Below are 9,342 nucleotides of genomic sequence, written 5' to 3' on the forward strand. Positions count from 1 at the left end.
CCTGCATAGCGTGGAGGAATCGCCATCTGGAGTGACGTGACCTATCAGCTCACGCAACACCGTTTGAGCTGGCTTTGTTGACCGAAGTTTGATCCACGTTGACCGGAGGTGTGCATGGCGTTGCTGACCGAACCAATAGCATAGGAACCTTTAACACCTTCATTCCCACGTGCCCATGTGATTCGTTTTTCAAAATGACACGTGGAACATAGAGATCAATGAAAAGGCTGCGGAATGACTAGATAACTGCGGAATTGCTGAATGGCTGCGGAATTGCCAGACAGCTGCGGAATCTCTGTGCATATGTCAAAAATCTAGACAAACAGTCAAACATTAGCAAAGTTAACCAATCATGCTTAAAGACATCAAATGTAATGATCTGGATAGGTTTATGACGAAAATAGGGCAAAAGAGAGGGATAAGTGAGGAAAAGTTGTAGGTAATGATAGATAATTAGGTGCAAGTTAGAGGCTCTACATACAAAATGTTTAGTCAATTTAGTGTTGTCTAAATTGCTATCATAAATTGTCAACCCGGGGCTCGTAAGCTGATGAAGTGAAGGTGTACAGTATATACTTAAGTAACCTCTTAGATCTTTTTGTCGTTTGGGGGTGTTGTGGTCAATTTAACTTCCTAAGATGGAGTGATGATTTTATAAACAAATGAGTGATTTGTGTGTGTATGGTGGTTTCTAAATGAGTGAGTGTGTGTAACTGGTGGTTTCTAACTACCTTCTAAATTTGCAAAGAAAGAGCTTGAAAGAAATAACTTGAAATGAAACTGAAAGCAAAGCATAAAAACCACTTTCTAATGGCACTAGTCACTACTCATGGTGCTGCAACAAAAAGGTAAGAAAAACCACTTTAAAGACTAATTATAATGTTCATCTCTTCCTAACACTCTGCTTCCAACATATAGTACTATGTGAAACCCGATTAAGAAGTAGTTAGATATAAGTCTAAAAAGTAATCAAGCTCTAAGATGACAAATTATAACACCACTTTGCCTCTCTCCAACATTCTGCTTCCAACATACATTGTAATGTGTAACAAGTGAAGAAAGAGTTAGTGATATAAGTCAAAAACTACTCAAAGCAAGCTGTGATTTATTAGTATTCTGATCTCTTAAAGATGAACAACTTATGATAAGGAGACCATCAATATGTTAGCATACAACTTGAGAAACTAAACTAGAAATCAAGCTAGAAAAACAGAATAAAGGCAGCAACTATGAATATGACAACTGAAAATACCATTAGAGATAAAGCAAATACAACAAAGACACACAATCCCGGGCTAACACCTGCAGAAAACAATCCTGATCAGTTAAAGTAAATGCTGGAAATGAGATGACAGTGAAAGTAAATCAAAACTGTACATGTATTAAAGAAAAGGAAAATTGTTGAATTCAAAAGAAGGAAATGGCAAGAACATAAAGGTAAATTTACTGTACAAAGGTTGTTATGAATGGGGGCCCTCCATCTACAAAACCCAAGGAAAGATCAGCTACTTGAAGGAGTGAAAACAACAGTCTTCTATTAACTCATATGCAGAAATTACAGTAAAAAGTGCTAAAACAGCAGCTTCAAAACAGAGTTTCTGTACACACTAAAATTGTAGCAATTACATAAACAAAGCAACTAAAAACTAATCCTTAAGCGTGCGCAGACGCTAGATTTTATAGGCGTATGAACAATTGCCTACTGCGTAAAACATGAAACTAGAAATTAACTGACAGTCATGCTAATTAAATGGTACAGCAACACGTAAACAGGTCCGTGTGTTATCTGGAGGGTACGGTTGTCATGGAGGTTGAATCCAAGGTTGGATCCTGTCTCCCATAACCTACATAGCGTGGAGGAATCGCCATCTGGAGTAACGTGACCTATCAGCTCACGCAGCACCGTTTGAGCTGGCTTTGTTGACCGAAGTTTGATCCACGTTGACCGGAGGTGTGCGTGGCGTTGCTGACCGAACCAATAGCATAGGAACCTTTAACACCTTCATTCCCACGTGCCCATGTGATTCGTTTTTCAAAATGACACGTGGAACATAGAGATCAATGAAAAGGCTGCGGAATGACTAGATAGCTGCGGAATTGCCAAACAGCTATGGAATCTCTGTGCATATGTCAAAAATCTAGACAAACAGTCAAACATTAGCAAAGTTAACCAATCATGCTTAAAGACATCAAATGTAATGATCTGGATAGGTTTATGAGGAAAATAGGGCAAAAGAGAGGGATAAGTGAGGAAAAGTTGTAGGTAATGATAGATAATTAGGTGCAAGTTAGAGGCTCTACATACCCCCACTACGAGGGTGTTGCATGTCCTCATGCAACGAAAACATTGTTTAATCCACCTGCTGAGATGCCTCTGCTAGGACATCTAGTCTTCTCCTCTTCCTCTGTGTAGCCACATTGACTCTTGGTTTCCTCACCAAGCATCTGAATTTTAAATTGACCAAAGCTCTGCTTAGCTTCCTGCATTTTTTCTTTAGCTTTCTGTTTTTTCTTTGCCAAAGGCCCAGATGAAGCATGGTATTATTGTGGACCATTTTGTCCACTTTACCTTGTTCCTTTAATGCTTCATTCTCTTGTGTGATGTGGCGGTTTAAAACTTCAAGCTCAAAAATTTCTTGTTTAAGTGAGTGAACTTGCTGTTTAAGAGGTAGAACAGTGCTTGGACCAGCAATAGCTTGTTCTAATGTCTCCAAGTAGTTATATACTCTCTGCTGATCTGGGTCAATCTCTGGTGACCTCTTTGGACTAGGCTCACGCTCAAATTCGATTTCATGCTCCTGTTGAAAAGGGCTTTCCTCTCGTGGAGGAGTAACCTCAACATGTGGTGGGCTTGCCTCAAAGTCAAGTCTTGTAGCAACCTATTCAGGTGTGCTCGAGTCAATAAAGAGTGACTCTTTGTTCTTTGTGGCCCCCACTTTGCTTTGTAGCCTGCTGCTCCTCCTCACGGTGGTGATGCTCTGTTTTTCCTTTTGTTGCTTCTGCTTTTGTTTTTGCATCTTCTTGGAAAGGGCAGCCTCATGAAATTGGGCCAATCTATGTGCCAATGGCTAAGTGTCCTCTTCACTGGAATTTTTAGGAGTAAGGTAGGTTTCTTGGGCTATAGCTTTTCCTTTATCCTTCTTTTGTCTCTTCCTACTCTCCTTTTTCTTTTGAGCAACCTCTTGCACAATTTCTTGCAGGGTTTCTGTAATGATTTCTTGGGCTGTTTGGTCAATATCTACAGCAAGCTCAGGGTCAATTTCTTCCTCAGAGTTATGGGCAGCAGTTTCTTCTTCAACAAGGTCTTGGACAGTTTCTTCTTGGACAGCAATTTCTGGGGTAACCTCTTCTCTTCTTCTTCTTCTACTCTTTCTGGGCACTTTAGGTGAACTACCAGAGGCTTCTCCTGCCTCTTGGAAGTGGTTCCTCACAAGAAATCTTTCCCATGTATCCCTTTTGGCCTTTAACTGTTCTTCAATTAGCATTTTGACAAGCCCGTGATGGTATAAATGTGGCTCAATATTATTTATGTTTCTTTGGACTGTTGAGCACATTTTTCTAAGGCTAGATAGTAGAAAATAAGGAAGATTAATGTCATGCTCACCCATGAAATGCATCATAATTTTAGCATGGTAAACGTACAAAATTCCGAATCTTCCTTCACATGTAAAGAATTTCTGTACTAACAGAAGCAAAGCTGTTCATTCTTCTTTGACAAGACTAACAAGGATTCCCTTTGTAAAAATACTAGTGTTCATACCTGGATTTTTCAATATTTGCTTCCATTCCTGGTCTTTCACTGATCGATTCTTGAACCACCTTTCCCCAGTTTGAGGTAATGAAGTTGCTTGTGCTAAACTGCCTTCTGTAACTGTAAATTTCAGATCTCCAATCTCCACTTTGTTGTCTTTGAAAGAACGAGCAAAAGCCTTTGTGACTTCCTTATGGTATCCCTTGAATTTTTGAATGAACTGGAGCCATTTGGCCTTTTGCAAAGCGTCTTTAGTTTGGGGATAGCCTTCTAAAAATTTAGAGCCCTCAGGCTCTGCCCTCAATAGCTTACCCATCAGCTCTCTGGCTGCCTTAACAGCACTGTTTTAACACTTGGTGAAAGAGTTATACGGGAGAAAAGTGTTTGGACAGTGGGTTTACGGCTACAGCAAAATAGCCGTGATGCACTTACAACAGTGGTCAAGGTTTTAGTGGAGAAATGAGAAGAAAATGAAACAGAGAGTGCTTACGGTGGACAGAATAGTGAATAAGACAGAGCAGTGAAGAACAATGGAAATGAGGGAGAGAATCAACATCGGGAATGGAATTATGTATGCGTAGGAGGGTTACGAGTAATGGGTGAAAACGGTTAAATCCCATAGACGTCGGTCATTGGTGTACATCTGGCTGCGGAATTATAACTCAGAGTGCCGTAGTACAGTTGTATACGTCACTCTGGTATGAGAGTTTTAATGAAAGAGCAGCCGTGTTTGGGTTTGAAACCGTAATGAGTAGGGACCGTTAAGGCTGAGAGATACGTGGATTTCCGGTCGAGTAATGGAAAGGATTGGTAATCATTACATTAAATGGCTAAAAACACAATCCGGAAACCATGCAAAATGTTATAACCGTAGGTTTAGAAATTAGATCATACCTTATGTATCCGCGCTTTGATTCCTTTTGCTCATATGACACTAACCTTTCATTGTTTATTGCTGCTACATGACCTTTTTTCAATTATTGCTGATGACTTTTGGACTGCAGATTCCTTCTTAAAACAGACTGTGTTTTTTTTTTATGCAGCTGCAGAAAGTGTATCGGCTGCGGAATTGGGATGTTGGCTGCGGAATTGCTCCTCAGCTGCGGAAACTGCAGTGATACTCTCTGTCTGCACAAAACAACTTTAGCTGTGTGAAATAAATCTGACAATGACTTTATTGGTGAGATAGAATGTAATGGATGGATGGATGGAAAGAAATGAGATGGAGTGAGAGTGATTGGATGAATGAGATGGTGAATGAAGTGGGCGAAATGAGATGGAACAAGGAGGAGAGAGAGATTTTTTTTTTCTTTTTTCTTTTTTGGAAAATGTGAGGTGTCAGGTGACCCTGATTTTCACCTCAGATTTTCTGCATAGGACTGCCAATCAGAGACTGGTTTTCAGGCCTATACATTTGTATTTTTTTATTTTTTTTCAAAAACCAAAGATTAGGCTGATGGAGGAGAAGAATCCTTCTCCACCAACCTGATTGCAGAATCTTCTTTAAACAACTTGACAAATTCCTGTTTTGAGAGTGGCTTCTGGTAGATCTTCAAGCAATGGCCATTCACAATAAGAGGAGTATGAAATTCATCAATAGTTTTCACTCGAACTGCTCCATTGCTAAAGACTTCATCAATCTCATATGGCCCAAGCCAATGAGTTTGAAATTTTCCTTTGAAGTCTTTAAACTTTGAATCAAACAATAGAGCCCAATCTCCTTTATGAAACTTCTTCTCCTTGATGTATCTATCATGCCATTTTGTTCTTTGATGCTGAACTAGATCGGTTCTTAAAATGGCATCTTGTCTTATCTCATCTAGTTCATTTAACTGCTCCATTCTGTGCTTCTGGGCTTCTGAAAGATTCATCCCCAACTCGACTGCCATCTTGAAAGTTTTGACTTGGAACTCAATGGGGAGCAGGACTTCTTTCCCATAAACAAGTTCATAGGGAGAATATCCTGTGGTACTCCTCCATGTAGTTCTATAGGCCCATAAAGCTTCAGGTAGCCTTTCAGCCCAATCTCTTCTATGCAGATGAACAGTCTTGGTGATGATATTCTCAAGGACTTTATTTGTAGATTCCACTTGACCATTTGCTTGCGGATGGTAAGGAGTAGATGTTCTATGCTTGATCTTGTATTCCTCCATCAGCTTCTCCATCAGATTAGATGTAAATTGGCTTCCTTGATCTGTTACAATTTCTCTTGGGACACCAAAACGAGTGAATATCCTCAAAAAGAAATTGAACAACTGAATTTTCAGTGGCAGAAGGCAAAGCTTTTGCTTCTACCCACTTAGTAACATAGTCAGTACAAACCAATATATACTTCTTTTGTTTAGATGGACTTGTAAAAATTGAACTTCGAGCTATAGCTAAAAACCTTCCCCTAGAATCTCTAGCTCTATGCATGCCATTTTTTTTTTATTATTTTTCTTCAAGTCAAGTTAATAGTTCTTTTTCTGATCTTCCAGGTCACTCTAGGTGCAAGAAGAGAGCATACTCAAGAAACTACTAAATCAATAACTTTCTCTTTTCTGATCCTCCAGATCACTTTGAAGTGCAAGAGGAGAGCATACTTTGATAGGTTATCAACTTCTTTTCTTGAAATTTTATGTTTTTTTTTCTAAGAATATGGCTACTTAATTTCACTTCCCCGGCAACGGCGCCAAAATGTTTAGTCAATTTAGTGTTGTCTAAATTGCTATCATAAATTGTCAACCCGGGGCTCGTAAGCTGATGAAGTGAAGGTGTACAGTATATACTTAAGTAACCTCTTAGATCTTTTTGTCGTTTGGGGGTGTTGTGGTCAATTTAACTTCCTAAGATGGAGTGATGATTTTATAAACAAATGAGTGATTTGTGTGTGTATGGTGGTTTCTAAATGAGTGAGTGTGTGTAACTGGTGGTTTCTAACTACCTTCTAAACTTGCAAAGAAAGAGCTTGAAAGAAATAACTTGAAATGAAACTGAAAGCAAAGCATAAAAACTACTTTCTAATGGCACTAGTCACTACTCATGGTGCTGCAATAAAAAGGTAAAAAAAACCACTTTAAAGACCAATTATAATGTTCATCTCTTCCTAACACTCTGCTTCCAACATATAGTACTATATGAAACACAATTAAGAAGTAGTTAGATATAAGTCTAAAAAGTAATCAAGCTCTAAGATGACAAATTATAACACCACTTTGCCTCTCTCCAACATTCTGCTTCCAACATACATTGTAATGTGTAACAAGTGAAGAAAGAGTTAGTGATATAAGTCAAAAACTACTCAAAGCAAGCTGTGATTTATTAGTATTCTGATCTCTTAAAGATGAACAACTTATGATAAGGAGACCATCAATATGTTAGCATACAACTTGAGAAACTAAACTAGAAATCAAGCTAGAAAAACAGAATAAAGGCAACAACTGTGAATATGACAACTGAAAATACCATTAGAGATAAAGCAAATACAACAAAGACACACAATCCCGGGCTAACACCTGCAGAAAACAATCCTGATCAGTTAAAGTAAATGCTGGAAATGAGATGACAGTGAAAGTAAATCAAAACTGTACATGTATTAAAGAAAAGGAAAATTGCTGAATTCAAAAGAAGGAAATGGCAAGAACATAAAGGTAAATTTACTGTACAAAGGCTGTTATGAATGGGGGCCCTCCATCCACAAAACCCAAGGAAAGATCAGCTACTTGAAGGAGTCAAAACAGCAGTCTTCTATTAACTCATATGCAGAAATTACAGTAAAAAGTGCTGAAACAGCAGCTTCAAAACAGAGTTTCTGTACACACTAAAATTGTAGCAATTACATAAACAAAGCAACTAAAAACTAATCCTTAAGCGTGCGCAGACGCTGCATTTTATAGGCGTATGAACAACTGCCTACTGCGTAAAACATGAAACTAGAAATTAACTGACAGTCATGCTAATTAAATGGTACAGCAACACGTAAACAGGTCCGTGTGTTATCTGGAGGGTATGGTTGTCATGGAGGTTGAATCCAAGGTTGGATCCTGTCTCCCATAACCTGCATAGCGTGGAGGAATCGCCATCTGGAGTGACGTGACCTATCAGCTCACGCAGCACCGTTTGAGCTGGCTTTGTTGACCGAAGTTTGATCCATGTTGACCGGAGGTGTGCGTGGCATTGCTGACCGAACCAATAGCATAGGAACCTTTAACACCTTCATTCTCACGTGCCCATGTGATTCGTTTTTCAAAATGACACGTGGAACATAGAGATCAATGAAAAGGCTGTGGAATGACTAGATAGCTGCGGAATTGCTGAATGGCTGCGGAATTGCCAGACAGCTACGGAATCTCTATGCATATGTCAAAAATCTAGACAAACAGTCAAACATTAGCAAAGTTAACCAATCATGCTTAAAGACATCAAATGTAATGATCTGGATAGGTTTATGAGGAAAATAGGGCAAAAGAGAGGGATAAGTGAGGAAAAGTTGTAGGTAATGATAGATAATTAGGTGCAAGTTAGAGGCTCTACAGGCGCTGGTTCATTCATCACATTTCTTTTAAAAAATTCAATCCAAAGTTTCAAATATATTCTGCAACGACTCTCGTGCTGATGGCACAGGTACAAAACGCATCAGGTTCGCATCCTCTAACAACACATCAGGTTCCAGATTCAACCGTTGAAGACCGTTAAAAAAATTTACAGACCCATAGACATATGTCAATACGTCTGAACAGAGTTTCAACGATGAACAATAATGTTAATGCGAAGTCATTCAACATAACTTTACTGTGTATGCATTCCGCAGACGGAGACACCATTAACCATTCGACTCAGAATATTGAGACACCATTCCGTAGACAGAGACACCATTAACCATTCGACTCAGAAAATTGAGACACCATTCCGCAGACGGAGACACCATTAATCATTTGACTGAGAAAATCGAGACATCATTCCGCAGATGGAGACACCATTAATCATTTGACTCAGAAAATCGAGCTCCAGTTCGCGCAAGTAGCACAGATTTATTGCTACGACTAAATCCAGAGAGAGAAAAAAAAACGCCGAGTTCGATCAACGAAGATCAAGGCATACGGGTAACGATGATACAAAAAAAAAAGCTCAAATAGTGGCCAAGACTCAAACCTACAAGATCCACACAAAATAATCAATGGAGGCGCAGGTGAGATGTGAGAATCCGCAGAGTATAATCAATGGAGGTGTAGCATGAAGCAATTCATGCAATGGAGGAATAACGCCCTTTTGAAACGTTTATGACATGGTCTGATTGTTCAGTTCTCTGTCAGGACAGCCAAAGAGCGATTATTGTATTCAGAAGAACAGGCAGGCGCATGCTTGGGTTGAGATATGACAGACATGTCAGCCTGCAGAACATGGGCAGAAGATGAGCAGACTATGCAGGAGGGAGTTACAAAGAACAGAAGCTGGCTCTGATACCATGTCAGGCCATGCAGCAACTCTTCAAAGGCAGTAAAACTGATTCATCTATTATTCCATAGGTAGGCTATTGTTATATACAATAGGAGTGATTGTTCAGTTCATCTCCCGATGAATGTTCACATTCCTAATTTATTTATTTACACAAA

The 9,342-nt window shown here is 39.2% G+C and overlaps 1 pseudogene; it reads left to right on the forward strand.

Moving 5' to 3' along the window:
* The window catches only part of LOC149218241 (gibberellin 20 oxidase 1-like), a 35,394-nt pseudogene extending 26,294 nt beyond the window's left edge, over positions 1-9,100 (forward strand).
* The last annotated feature ends 242 nt before the right edge of the window (positions 9,101-9,342 follow it).

Source organism: Pinus tabuliformis, chromosome Q (genome assembly GCF_031772625.1).
Source record: "Pinus tabuliformis cultivar Carrire ecotype Pingquan chromosome Q, CPIR1, whole genome shotgun sequence".
Lineage (NCBI taxonomy): Eukaryota > Viridiplantae > Streptophyta > Pinopsida > Pinales > Pinaceae > Pinus > Pinus tabuliformis.